Below are 15,298 nucleotides of genomic sequence, written 5' to 3'. Positions count from 1 at the left end.
GCAGGAACATATACACAGTCCTGCAAAAGCCTCCTGGTTATCAACTGTGTGGCATTTTTGAGGCATCCCCAGGGGGCCATGACTTGTAAAGCCACATGTCCCTTTACAGGATGTAGGGCTCACAGTGCTCTCATAGTGGATGGGGACACTGGCTTATTTTTGTCTTCTGATCCCCCAGACCCAACAAGTCCCCTCTCTGAGATGAGCACCCAACTGCTGTTGGGGAAAAGGGCCAGCATCTCATCTGGCTACTTCCTGCTGACAGTGGGGTGGAAAAGGAAGGGGAGGTGCAGGGGCACTCATCTCAGGGGTTGACCTGTGTGGTCTCCAGGGGACTCAGATAGAACTGGACAAAAGGGTTATGCATCGGCAGAGGTGAGTATTCCTTAACTTAGAGCTGGAATTTTATCTTTTGCACTTGTTGAGATATAAACTTAAAAAGAGCATTTAATATACAAGGCCCAAATAGGAGTGCCAGAAGAAGCATAAAGAGGGACTATCTAGAGGAAATACACAGGGAGCCCAGCTCCACATGCTGTCCCAGAAGGACCATGAATTGGCTAATTCCTGTCTCCTTTTTGTAATGCATTCTCTTAATTGTTGGACCATGTCTCTGACCACCCCAGATTTGTTAGTATAAAAGCAACACTCTTCATCTAGGAAGAGGCATGTTCCACCCTTTTCAGCACAGTCACGCCTGTTTTGGAGCACTACTGACACAAGTGAATCTACTTGGCTTGTAAAGCCTCTAAGCACTGTGTAACTTGTTTTATGTCATCAGAAAATTCTTTTGATAATTTTTGATAAGTATGGACTGATGAGGTGATACCCCCAATGCCAGCATCTATTCCAGCAGTGATCCCCATGGCTACTAGTATGGGAATGATTTGAATGGCCTTCTTTGATTGAGTGTAAGCTGCTAGAGGAATAGGGAGAGATTGGTTGTTAGGGATAATATTGATTTGTGGGTTAGAAAGGCTAGAGTGCAGATTCCCCTCCAATTGGGAGGCAGGCAACCATAGGCTGTGGTTCCACAAACAAAGTAAGTTCCAGGAAAGCACGAACACTGAGGATGAAATGTTAGATCAGTTGACAGCATTATTATAACACAAAGCTGTTTAGGAATTTTCCCCAGTGGTCTCAACCCATGTACGCTTTGGAGGCACTGGGGGGCTGGATGGGTCCGTTTTACCTTGGCAATATTGAGTCTTATTAGGGGAAGGCCCAATATTTTACTTGGCAAAGTCCCAAGTGAGTCCATGGGGGGAGCCAATACCTGTGAGAGACTTGGGGAGAAGCACAGCCAGCAGTTCTCGGCTAAAGAGGGATTTGTATAGTTAGTAGTCAGTGTATCCGGGAGTCTTAGTCATAAGTCCTATTAGGTTGAGGAAGGCTTTCAAGCCAGTTGTTTGGATTAGACTCCCAGAAGACAGGGCCTGTCACCATAAGGCAAACTGGATCTGCATAACTCCAGTAGCTGGTAGTTGTTAAATTTCCAGTTCACGTTTGTATAACAGGAAGGAACTCTGTCTGTTCTGTAACATCTTTGTGGCATATGGGGATAGGCAGAGGTGCAGGGACATTGTGGCAGTGGTGAGTCTACAGGGACTGAAGTCAGGTTATCAAGCGGTATGGCTGTAACTGGAGGAGAAGGGAGAGTTGTTATATGTGGAGGAAGAGGGACAGGGGCTGGAACCAAATCTCTAGGAGGCATGGCTGGATAACAGATATAACAAGAGTCCCAGTGTGGCCCCATTATGTAGGCTTGTCCCCCATGGAGGCAGAAAGTGGGTCCTTGTTTGACACGTAAACCAAGTTGATTGCCCAAGATTGGGGCAATATACTTTGCATCTACAGGGGGCGCAGAATAAGGCACAGATTATAAGAGTAAATGGAGCATGAGGAACAGGGCACACAAGATAATGTACACACCACTTAAGACCAATCACTGGAGAGATATTCCAAGATGGTGGCTAGAGGGAGGAAGCAGAAAGTGAGCCTCCTATAGTGAAATCTTGGAGAGACACTGGAGACACACTTTGCAGGCATAATCACTGAGAAAAGGCATAACTTTGACCCCTCCACATCTCCAGCCAGTGCAGAGAATCTCCACCTCTTGTTAAACGGAGAAGCGAGGAGGGCCCCCGGGCCGCCAGTGGCCAGCGCCCAGACGGCTTGGGAAGATGCGGACCAGGTGAGCTAAGCGCTACCGCAGTTCTCCCACAGACAAGCCTGGGCCAGAGCAGCATAGCCCTCTGGAAAGACTGACCTCCACCCGAGGTAAAAAGAGAAACTGAGTAATAAGCAATAAGAACAGTTAAGACACGCTGGAAAGAGGGTGGGGCGCCCTGAGCGCTGAAGATTGGGGGAAGGGAATCCTTCCCAGGACTGTAAATAAACAAGCCAGGAGGGCTGGAGAGCCTCTGGCGGGAGCGGGGCACGTGCCCAGTAACCAGAAGCGGGAAAGCTGGTGAGAGTGGAGGAGGGAGGAAAACTCCACAGGAGAGGAGGGAAGACCCACTTCCCACGTGAACTGTAAATAAACATGGCGGCTGGCAGGAGCAGCAGCACTGCCCAGTAATCAGGAGCAGGAAAGCTTCTGAAAGTGGCGCTGGGAGGAAAACTGCACAGGAGAGGGGGGAAGACCTACCTCTCACATGAACTGTAAATAAACATGCAGGCCTGACAACACGGGTGCAGTGTCACCTTTCCCAGTGCTTGGAAAGGGGAAAGCCTGTAGCAGAGGTCCCCACACAGGAGAACTCTGAGCAAACAAAGCCTGTGGGACCAGGTGAGTGCTAGCTCACCCCAGAGATCTGCATAAATAATGCCGCCAGCTACAGGCTGAGAGCAGCAGGCAGGCAAGCCACAGTTGCAGATACCACTCTCAGAACTGTCTCCAGACTCTTTTTTTTTTTTCTTTTTCTCCCTACCTTTGATGAGAGAACAACCGAATTACACCTGCAAGCTGAAAAACTTACTGAAACTGTGTTGCATTTGAACTTGGGACACTTGGTGGGGCTTTTGTGTGTGTGTGTGTGTGTGTGTGTGTGTGTGTGTGTGTGTAGTTTTGTTCTACTTTATGCATCCCCTTTGATGAGACAACTATAGAACAACATCTGAGGCACCATCTCCAGGACTAGAGACTGAGATGGACACCCAAATTATTAAGACTGAAACGCATTGCATATAAACTTGGAGGATTTTTTAAAAAAATTTTCTATTTTCCATTTTATTTTAATTCATTTTTATATATAGATATTTCTTTCATTTACTTATTTTTTATTTTTTTATCTTTGATTTTCAATCCTCTCTCTGTCTCTCTAATGTCTGTTCAGCTTACTGTCAATTAGTACACTAATGCTCCCTGTTTATACCTTTGAAACTTTCTTGTCTGAAACCTTGTTCTGCTTTCTCCCTCTTGTCTGTGCACTTGTTTTCCCCTTTTGTTTAACTTCTTGCTTTCCATCTCAGCTCACCCTTCCATTCTAAATATTACCATTGTTATATTAAGCTAGAAAATACTTAATTGCACAAAGTACAGGGACAGTAACAACACGAAAGACAATGATGGGAAGACAGAAAAAACAGGGAAACCAGTTTCCCCACAGCAAAAAAATTAGTACAGGAACCAGCGAGGAATGAAGAGAACAGAAACTCAGATCCAGGCTCCAACAAAATGAAGATAAACTATGCCAAAGGACCCAATGAAACCCACAAGAATAATTCAAAAGAAGAAATATTACAAGTACTCAATGAGAATTTTATAGAGATGATACTGGATTGGGTCAACCAAAATGTACAGGAGACACTCAAGAAATTCCAAGACAACAAAAATAGAGAATTTGAAAAATCAAAAGAAGAAATAAAGGAAACCATAGAAGCACTGTATAAACACCAAAGTGAAAGAGAGAACATGATGAATAAACAGATAAATGAACTCAGGATAAAAATAGACAACATTAAAGAGGAAACCATCCAGGATATGGAAAACCTCAGAAAAAAGAATGAAACAGAGCTGCAAAACAAAACGGAAGGCCAATCCAGCAGAATAGAACAAACAAAAGACAGAATCTCAGAACTTGAAGATGAAATGGTAATTAAAGGAAAAACCAAAGAACTATTAATTAAACAACTCAAGACCTGTGAAAAGAAAATGCAAGAACTCACTGACTCCATCAAAAGACCAAACTTGAGAATCATGGGCATCGAAGAAGGAGAAGAGGTGCAAGCGAAGGGAATGCGTAATATATTCAACAAATATAACAGAAAATTTCCCAAATTTAGAGAAAGATATTCCCATACAGATGCAAGAGGCCTCCAGGACACCAAACAGATCAGGTCAGAATAGAACTACTCCACGACATATCATCATTAAAACAACAAGTTCAGAAACTAAGGAAAGAATATTGAAGGCTGTAAGAGAGAAAAAACAAGTAACATACAAAAGTAAACCCATCAAAATCACAGCAGACTTCTCAACAGAAACATTAAAAGCAAGAAGAGCGTGGGGTGAGATCTTCCGGGCATTGAATGAAAATAACTTCAACCTCAGGATACTCTACCCAGCGAAACTATCATTCAAAATAGATGGAGCAATAAAAGTCTTCCACGATAAGCAGAAACTAAAACAATATGTGACCACAAAGCCACCACTACAAAGGATTCTTCAAGGGATTCTGCACACAGAAAGTGAAACCCAACTTAACCATGGAAAGACAGGCAGCACCAAACCACAGGAAAAGAAAAAGCAAGACAGTAGAGAGTAACCTCAACTTAGGTACACACAATCAAACCTTCAAACAACTAAGACAGCTAAATGGCAGGAATCACCACATACCTATCAGTACTAACACTTAATGTTAACAGACTTAATTCACCCATCAAAAGGCACTGTTTGACAAAATGGATTAAAAAGGAAGATCCAACAATTTGTTGCTTACAGGAGACCTGTCTCACCAACAGAAATAAGCATATGCTTAGGATGAAAGGGTGGAATAAGATTTATCAAGCCAATGGCCCCCCAAAACAGGCAGGAGTAGCAATACTTATCTCTGACAAAGTAGACTTCAAACCTACATTGATCAAATGAGATAAAGAAGGACATTCCATACTAATAAAAGGGGAAATAGACCAAAAGGAAATAATAATCGTCAATCTGTATGCACCCAATATCAACACACCCAATTTCATCAAACATGCCCTGAAAGACCTAAAAGCATATATAAACACCAACACAGTGGTTGTGGGAGACTTTAACACCCCATTATCATCAATAGATAGGTCATCCAAACAAAAACTCAATAAAGAAATCCAAGATCTAAAATATGCAATAGATTAAATGGACCTAGTAGATGTCTACAGAACATTTCATCCAACCTCTACACAATATACATTCTTCTCAGCAGCCCATGGAACCTTCTCCAAAATAGATAATATCCTAGGGCACAAAGTAAGCCTCAGCAAATATAAGAAAATAGAAATTATACCATGCATACTATCTGATCACAATGCAGTAAAAGTAGAACTCAACAACAAAAGTAAAGACAAAAAACATGCAAACAGCTGGAAACTAAATAACTCATTACTTAATGAAGAATGGATTATCAATGCAATAAAAGAGGAAATTAAAAAGTTCCTGGAAGTCAATGAAAATGAAAACACAACCTACCGGAACCTATGGGACACAGCTAAGGCAGTCTTGAGAGGAAAGTTTATAGCCATGAGTGCATATATTAAAAAGACTGAAAGATCCCAAATCAATGACCTAATGATACATCTCAAACTCCTAGAAAAACAAGAACAAGCAAATCCCAAAACAAATAGAAGGAGAGAAATAATAAAAATAAGAGCTGAAATCAACAAAACAGAAGCCAAAAAAACCATACAAAGAATTAATGAAACAAAAAGTTGGTTCTTTGAAAAGATAAACAAGATTGATAGACCCCTGGCAAACCTGACTAAAATGAGGAGAGAAAAAACCCAAATTAGTAGAATCAGGAATGCAAAAGGGGAGATAACAACAAACACCATGGAAGTCCAGGAAATCATCAGAGACTACTTTGAGAACCTATATTCAAATAAATTTGAAAATTTTAAAGAAATGGACAGATTTCTAGATACATATGATCATCCAAAACTGAACCAAGAGGAAATTAATCACCTGAATAGACCTATAACACAAAATGAAATTGAAGCAGCAATCAAGAGTCTCCCCAAAAAGAAAAGTCCAGTACCTGATGGATTCTCTGCTGAATTCTATCAGACCTTTAAAGCAGAACTGATACCAACCCTCCTTAAACTGTTCCACAAAATAGAAAGGGAAGGAAAACTGTGAAACACATTTTATGAAGCCAGTATTACACTTATCCCAAAACCAGGCAAAGACACCTCCAAAAAGGAGAACTATAGGCCAATCTCCTTAATGAAGATTGATGCAAAAATCCTCAACAAAATAATGAAGAGGTATTTGAGGTCTTCCACTGGTTCACAGCAGTAGGCTGGAGGAGCTGAATGTGGTTTCCGGGTGGGCTCATCAGCTTCTGGTGTCCAACATTTGGCTTAGGAGATGTGAATCCAGGAATCCAGTCCAGCAACTTTAATTCCTGTGGGGGTAGATAATAGGACCAGATATGGCCCCTCCCAAGGAGCTTCAGAGAGGCCATCAGAGGCATGAAGAAGTTTGACTAAGACCTTATCACCTGAGCAAAACGGTGGGGAAGAGTGTCCTCTTGGCTCATCTTGTCCCCGCTCAGAAAGAATCTGTTGGAATTTGGTAGCTGGGTGGTATGGGACACCAAATTGGTAGTCTCAGTGTCCAGGAGGAGATCATTTAGAAGAAATGGTCTCCCATAAAGTGCCTCAAACAGTGTCAAACCCAATGAGTTTGGGGTATTTATGAGTTGGGTCAGGGCCAGCGGTGACAGCATTGGCCAGGGAAAGTGAGTTTCTTGAGCCAACTTAGACAAATGTCTCTTAAGCAGTCCATTGGCCCATTCCACCTTACCAGAGGATTGGGGTCTCCAGGCACAGTGTAGGTGGCATTTGATTCCCAAAGCCTTAGAGATCCCCTGGGTGACTTCAGCCCAGAAGTCTGACCCATTGTCACTGTGGAGAGTCTGGGGAAATCCAAATCTAGGGATAATCTATTAATTAGGACCTTATTTGCCTCCTAAGCCTTTTCAGAGGAACAGGGGAATGATTCTACCCATCCAGTAAATGTATCTACCAAGACCAGGAGTAATCTAGAGGTGGGGCCTCCTGGCAGGGGAGTGAAGTCAAGTTGCCAGTCTTCCCCAGGATGTGTGCCTCATCTCTTGGTCCCAGGGACAGGCAGAGCAGAGTTGTGGGGATTGTTGTGCTGGCAAATTTTACACCCCTTGATAATATCTTGGAATATATCTTTGAGTTTTATCCCCTGAAATAATTGACTAGCCAGTGAGAGTCTTATGAGTGCCTTGGTAAGAGCTGTCAACACAGCCAATTGGGCACTAGTGGAAGGAGGCAGGGGCTCAGCCCATAGAGTCTGAGTGAGAGACACCACAGCTGCCCCCGCCCATCTAATTCCCTCTTGGACTGATGAGTTCCCATCTGTGAAGAGGGTGAGATCTGGATCTGGAAGTGGCTGAGCAAGGAGACCAGGCCTACCCGAATAATATTTGGCTAGTGTACTTCCTCACATGAGTGTGTGATTGGGCCCTCCTCTGTGGGGAGAAGGGATGCCAGATTTAAAGATGAACATACTCTGAGGCTTCTATCTGGACATTCTAAGAGCTGAGCTTGGTATTTGAGCAATCTGTTATCTGAGAGTCATAGTCCCCCTTTTGAGGTTAGGTGCCCTCCCAGATCATGAGGAATGTATATGGTCAGGGGCTGGCCAAGAATTAGTTTTTGGGCTTCTGGGATTAAGAGACAGACTGCTGCCAAAGTTCTTAAGCATCCAGGCCATCCTTTGGCTACATTGCCTCCTTGCTCAGATATCCCACTGGCTGTGGGGTGGGCCCTCAGAGGTGAGTGAGTACCTCAAGGGCTAGGCCTTCCTTTTCATATACAAATGGCCAGAAATGGTCCTGAATAAGCAAGCTCAGGGCCAGCACTGATTGGAGTGCCTGTTTGAGAGTTTGGAAAGCCTTTTTGCTCTCTGGGTTCCATTTAAGATAGGACTGAGAGTTTTGTTGCACTCTTTTAGAAGCTGATATAGGGGTCTGGCTAAGTCTGCATATCCCAGAATCCAAATATGACAGAACCCAGTGATCCCCAAAAAGGCTCACAGCTGGCACAAGATCTGGGACAAGGGATACCCCAAAATTGCTTAATCCATTCAGGACTTAAGGAATGGGTTTTCTTCTCCAGGATCATGCCAAGGTTGGTAATCCAAGGAAGGCATAGTTGGACTTTTTCTCTTGAGACCTTGTAGTCTTCAGAGGCCAAAAAATTTAGAAGGGATTCAGTTGCTCTGGAAACAAGAGGCTCAGTTGACACAAGAGTAGGTCAACATACTGTCAACATACTGGAGAAGGGTGACTCCTGGGTGTTGTCAATACAGTAAGTCTTTGGTTAGGGCTTGCCCAAAAAGGTGGGTGCTGTCTCTGAAGCCCTGAGGCAACACTGTCCATGTCAGCTGTTGTGAGGGATTGGTGGGGTCCTCAAAGGCAAATAAGGGCTGGCTATCAGGATGTAAAGGAATGCAGAAGAAGGCATTCTTTAGATCTAGCACAGAGTAGAATTGAACTTCTGGGGGCATCTGGGCCAGTAGAGTATAGGGATTGGGACAATCAGATGAAGGGGAACAACAGCCTCATTAATGAATTAGAGGTCCTGAATCAACCTCCATTTATTTGGCTCCTTATGGACAGCAAGAATAGCAGTGTTATAGAGGCTTGCGCATTCCACTAAAAGTCCCTGCTGTTTTAGGGTGTTAATAATGGGAAATATACCTTGTTGCCCTTTAGGCTTTAGGTGATATTGCTTTTGATGGGGGAACTGGAGGGAGTCTTTTAGTTTTATTTGTACAGGAAAAGCAGGTTCTGCTTAACCAACAGTTGTACCATCAGTCTAAACTGGGATCTACCTGTTCTTCAATGAGGGGGCCCTGGGAGGGGAGTAGAATTTGGACTATAAGTTGGGTCAATAAGTTTCACCCCAGTAGGGGTATTGGAGTTTCAGGGACCACAAGAAAGAGTGACAGATGTGGAGGTTATCCCAGGAGCAGGCCAGTGGCTGGATGAAATAACACTCAAGAGGCTGGCAAGATATGTTCTGAATAACTATTTAATTTTTGGACCTGGGACCTGGAGAGAAAGGGAGGACAGAGAAGCAAGCTTCACTGTCCAGGAGGAAAATGACCTGTCACTTCTCTATCATGATGGCAACCTGAGGATTCTCAGTTTTGATATCAAGAAGTGGAGCCTTGACAGGAGGCCCCCGGACCTATCAATCCAAGGCAGGTGGCACCTCACCTTCTGTCCAGAGACAGGGGCAGTTGGATCTCCAATGGTTGCCCTTACATATGGAGCATGGTCCCAGAGAGGGCTGGGGCTTTCTCCTGGACTGCACCCCTCTTTGCCACTCTCTATGGAAGTGTCCTTCCTGTCTGCATTGGTATTTTGTCCTGGGAGTGGGACCCTGTTGGGTGGGGAACTCCCTGAGTGCAGCAATAAGGTCCTAGTGGTTTTTTTTTTTTATTCTTATTTCTCTTTTTAATTAGGTCCCAGTTGTAACACACTGAAGTGGCAAGCTGCACCAGTTGGTTCAAAGATCTTTCTCCTTCGGCTACCACCTTCTGAAGTTCTTTACATATGTCAGGTGCCAATCAAGTCAGAAATTTATCTTTGAGGAGAACCTCCCCCACCTGTAACTCAGGGTCCATAGTGGTATGTTTTTGAAGTGTGTCCTTAAGACGCTGTACAAAGGCAGAGGGAGAATCATCAGGGCCCTGTTGTACAGAAGTCACCTGGGAATAATTTAGTGGCTTGACCTTGGCCCTTTTTTTTTTTTTTTAAGAGTTTGGAAAGATTTTATTTGTACAGAATTTAGTTGGAGAAAAGAGAAGAGAAAGCGACCTTGGCCCTCTTTAGTCCCTCCACTACTAAGCAGATAAAGTGACACCTCCTCCATTGTCCTCCAGGTCATTTGGGTCCCAGCAGGGCTCTGCTTGGGAAACTGCTTGTGCCTCTGTTGAAATCTGGGGCATCCCTATTCCCTCATTCCCTGGGACTAGGGGCAGAGGGGCCCTTTGGAGGTGGTAATCATCTCCCATTTAGGTGGCCTGGGCCAAATCTTGCTGCTTTTAAAGGAAGGTAAGGGTTTGGCCCAGTAAGAGCATGACATCCTTCCAGGCCAAGTCATAGGTTTGCATTATGGTAATAAAGCCCTGGGTGTATTGATCAGGATTGCCTGTACAGCTGCCAGGTCCTTTTTCATCTCTTTTAGGTCTGACAGTTAGAATGAAACATAGATTCTACCTTCCCTGCCACTCCCTGTTATAAGGGATAGCATTCATGCGGACGTCAAGGATAGCTAGGTGACAAGGGAGGGGCTGTGGCTGTTAATTGGGGAGGATCTTTTGATCTCTCATTTGGGCTCTGGGGTGTTTGTAAAGGTTCTTGGCCCTGAGTTTCCTTAGGGGGCTGGGGGCCGCAGACCATAACCATGATTTGGGTGTTCAGATGGCACTTGTTGAGCCATTCTGGATGGTCTCAGAGGGGAAAGAAAAGCTGGGCATAGGGAATTTCTCCTTTCTACTAAAAAAAAATCTAATTGTAGGATGGTATTATAATGTATAGAGTCCTCAGGGGGCCACCTCTCTTGATCCACCAAAGGATATTTGGGCCACACCTCAGTACAGAGAAAGGTGAGGGTCTTCTTCTTAAGGTTGTTGGGGTCTAGGTCCTTCCAGTGTTTCAATAGGCAAACCAGTGGGGATCTTTCAGGCACTGAGGCTGGATGACTGGAAAGAGCAGACCCCCATCCACAAGGCCAAAGAACTCACAGTCAGAGTATCCCCTTTATTGGCATCCTGATGAGGGCTGACAGAATGATGGCAGGCATCTGTGCAACATTGTGACTCCCTTCTGCCACCCATGGCTAGGACTGAAAGAAATAAAACTGACTCCAATTCCAGCCACCCTACTGAAGCCACTAACTGATGAGGAGCCTTGTCTCCTTACCCTATATCCCAAGCATTTGAGAAGCTTCAATCAAAAGAAGCAAGCCAATTCAAATAGGACCCTATGAATGAATGGACTAATAATGACCATAAAAGCTCTGTACATGAGAGGAGAGGGCTGATAACATGTCTTCTTTTCTCTGGGGAGGTATATTCCAAGAGGGCCCCTTAAAAGGGTGGAAGAGAGAGTGCCCCTCTTCCTCCCAGGAGCATTCTCCCAGACAAGCCCAGAGGAAAGGCTGGGCCACCATGGTGATGTCAGATTTCCTAGGCTCTTCCCTAATCATCACACAATCATGACCCTTGGCCCAAGAAGGGTAGTAGAGCAAATGCCAAAGGAAGTCAAAGAGGTCATAGAAAGACAGAGAGCATAGTCTCCCTGGGAAGGTGAGGTCATCGTAAGGATAGACTTGGGGAGGGAGAGGAGGACAGAGATGACTTAGGAAGCGGCAAGAGGACCGAAGCGGGGCATCTGTTCCCAAAGGTCTGGGAAGAATGTTTGCCACCTCTGGAGAGGACAGAGGGGCAACCTGATATCCTAGGTAAGGGAGGGGGAATAGAGCTGAGAGACATGACACACACTCAAAGGATTAATGATTAGGTATGATTTCAGATCGCTTCACTATGTGGTGCTGGAACACTGCCAGCCACGCAAAATCTCCACTTTCTGGTCACTGCCTCTGGCAGAATGGAGTAGCTACAGGTGGGAGAAGAAACCAAACAGGCCTCCTCCAATGTAACATAAGGCATACCTAAATCAACCCTGGGCTCAATCTTGACTCACAGGGAGGGAGCAGAGAGCACCCCCAGAGCCGAAATTGCGGTGAGGCCAAAGTTGACTAGGAGCTGTTGGTTGGATACTGTGATGGGAAAGTCCCTCAGGAAGACAGGAACAGAAAGGGAGGCACAGGGAGCAGCACAGGGAAGTCAGCTTTTGGATAGTAATCAGCAGGAGGTTCCTCCAGCAGGAGTATTCAGCAGGGCACTGGAAGCTCACAGTCACACCTTAGGCAAACTCCTGTTGGTTTGGCACTCAGTCCTACTGACATTGGTCCAGGAGAGGTGTCCCTTTGTGGTCGCCAGAAATGTTGTGGGCCAATATCAAGAGTTCTTGTCTTCACAGGCCAGAGAATTGGCTTGTGAGGCAGCAGATTGACTAGTGAGACAACAAGGTCAGCATACAAAGAAAGATTTATTAGAGAGAAAGGAATAGCTGCTCCTAGAGACAGACAGAGAGCCCAGAAAATTAGTAGCTCTCTGTTGTTTACATAGGGTGGTTTTTTATTTGGTCCTTTTTGTTGGGGAGGAGTCAGGAGTCAAGGGTGGAGTGGTCTTTTGACATATCTCTGTAAGAACACACTTTGTTGGGGAGGAGTCAGCAGTCAGGGGTAGAATTGCCTTTTAACATATCTCTGCAAGAACATACACACAGTCCTGTGAAAGCCTCCTGTTTATCAGCCTTGTGGCATTTTGAGGCATCCCCAGGGGACCATGTCTTGTGAAGCCACATGTTCCTCTACAGGATGTAGGGCTCACAGTGCTCTCGTGGGGGATGGGGACACTGGCTCATTTTGTCTTCTGATACCTCAGACCCAACATAAACATAACGTCCATGTGGGAAAGTACTTTTTTGTGTGTAATTGGCAATGTTAATCACGTCTGAATCTCCCAATATCCTCTCTACTTATCCATTAGCAAGTTTCCATCATATTCCTGGGAGTTTCTTATGAAAGTTTGTGTGAAATCCAGAACAAGAAGAATGCTTTAAGATGTAGTGTTACAGTATTTTAAGTTCCCCAGAGTAAATAGCAGTTAAATATGAAATCACTTTAAATTGCCTCATAGAGAAAGGCATTAGTTGAACATGTTGGGGGTGCGGTTTGTGTAGTAAAGCATTTGGCATTAGTCATAAACATCTTTATCCTTGATTTCTGTAAGGGAGTCAACATAATACCTGATAGGAGCACCTTCATTTAGAGTTAGAGCTGGCCACACCAAATCCAGAATGGTGCTGGCCACTCCAGAAAGGACAATCATAAAAGTTAGTGCCAGGACTTTGGATCACTTGTATCATTTGATCTGGAGGCTGAGTTTTTTTTTTTATTGTTCATATGTGCATACAAGGCTTGGGTCATTTCTCCCCCTTGCCCCCACCCCCTCCCTTACTACCCACTCCGCCCCCTCCCTCTCCCCCCTACCCCCTCAATACCCAGCAGAAACTATTTTGCCCTTATTTCTAATTTTGTTGTAGAGAGAGTATAAGCAATAATAGGAAGGAACAAGGGTTTTTGCTGGTTGAGATAAGGATAGCTATACAGGGCATTGACTCACATTGATTTCCTGTGCGTGGGTGTTACCTTCTAGGTTAATTATTTTTCATCTCACCTTTTCTCTAGTTCCTGGTCCCCTTTTCCTATTGGCCTCAGTTGCTTTTAAGGTATCTACTTTAGTTTCTCTGCGTTAAGGGCAACAAATGCTAGCTAATTTTTTAAGTGTCTTACCTATCCTCACCCCTCCCTTGTGTGCTCTCGCTTTGGAGGCTGAGTTTTAACCATATGGACAATCAAACAATCAATCATGTCTGTGTAATCAAGCCTCAATAAAAGCTTTGGACACACTGACTGGGCTGGAGGTATGACTCAAGCAGGTAGAGTACCTGCCTCACAAGTGAAAGTCCTAAGTTCAAACCCCAGTACTGCTGGAGTAACACATCTTGGGACAATGGAAACTTTGAGCTTGAATTTTCCCAATCTATTCCCTCTATGTCTCTTTCCCTGTCTGATTTAAATTTATATTCTTCCTCTGTAATAAAACATAGCCATTAGTACAATAGCTTTCAATGAGTTCTGTGAGTCATTCTAGTAAATGATGAACATTCAGGTGGTTTTGGCAACCATCTGCATTTCTAGCTGTTGTTAGAAATGAGAGTAGTTTGTAAAGGATTAGCCATCAGATCTCTCAGTTTTGCTAACTCCGTGCAAAGACCAGTTGTCAAGACCCTTCTGAAAGATAAATGGAGAAACCCTCCATCTTGGATAAGGGCCCATATCTGGAAATAATAGTTTAGACCCTAGACTCTCACCTAATATATATGTCACGCACATTGAATTGAGGTTATACACACCTCATACAGACCACTGTGAAGAGGGGCAGCCTCATGGCCTGATTTGCTCTTCAATTCCATGGACCCCTTTGCTTGACTGCTCATCAACCAATGGCAGAGAGCAGAGGCTAATCATTCCATGGTGGGGGTGGGGGGTTGGCATTCTTTGAGCCAGAAATAGAGGTGCTATTAAGATTTTTCTTCCCTCAAACTTATATTAGTTAACTCTTAGATAGAATTGGTCCTTATTTAGTCAATTCAAAATTATCAATAATAAGGGAACTAATTATGCAACTAAATTAAATTGTTTAAAAATTAAGTATAGTTAAGTCAAGAGAAACAGGAAAATAATGGTGCTTAAATATATTCTGAAAAGTGGGTTATTATAGAAGTTGGATATTTTCTAGAATAAAACTATTTGACGTTCCTTAGTATCAGTTAGCGATATCTTAGCAATTTAAAATATTGTATATATGCTGGTATGTGTGCTATCATTGTATTTTAAAATTAATTTCTGCAATATACGCAATAGGAATATTAATTTAATAAATGGGTTGATTTTATTTTTATTATTCTATTATTATTGTTATTATAATTTTAGTTCTAAGAGTTAATTTTGTTTTAAAATAACAATGTAGACTAATAGCAAGCTGTCTTAACTCATGGTCCTTTGAAGAAGGTGTGGGACTTTGCCTTTGTACCCAATCAAAAAGAATTAGACAACAGGCTTCAACAAAAAATGAAGAAAATCCTGGAAGGTTGTGTGTGCCAGTTGTTGAATATAAAGTAGGATTTCTGACTTTTGAGTTTCAGGTGGACCTGCCAAAGCCCAAGAAAAGGCTCCCCTTCTCAACGAAGTCTAGGGATGAGTCTGCCCACAGACTCTGCTTCTTTATACGATTACCAGGATTTCTGACAAAGCCCTTAGTAGTTATCTTTCCTGCTTAAACACATACTCATATACTAATCAAATACTGGATTGGGTTCGTCATTTTAAATCTGTAAAATTAAGTAAATTGAAGTAGGTC

This window comes from Castor canadensis, chromosome 9 (assembly GCF_047511655.1).
Source record: "Castor canadensis chromosome 9, mCasCan1.hap1v2, whole genome shotgun sequence".
In the NCBI taxonomy this organism is placed as follows: Eukaryota; Metazoa; Chordata; class Mammalia; order Rodentia; family Castoridae; genus Castor; species Castor canadensis.
The sequence above is the reverse complement of the archived record's forward strand: the minus strand, read 5'-3'. Positions refer to the sequence as shown.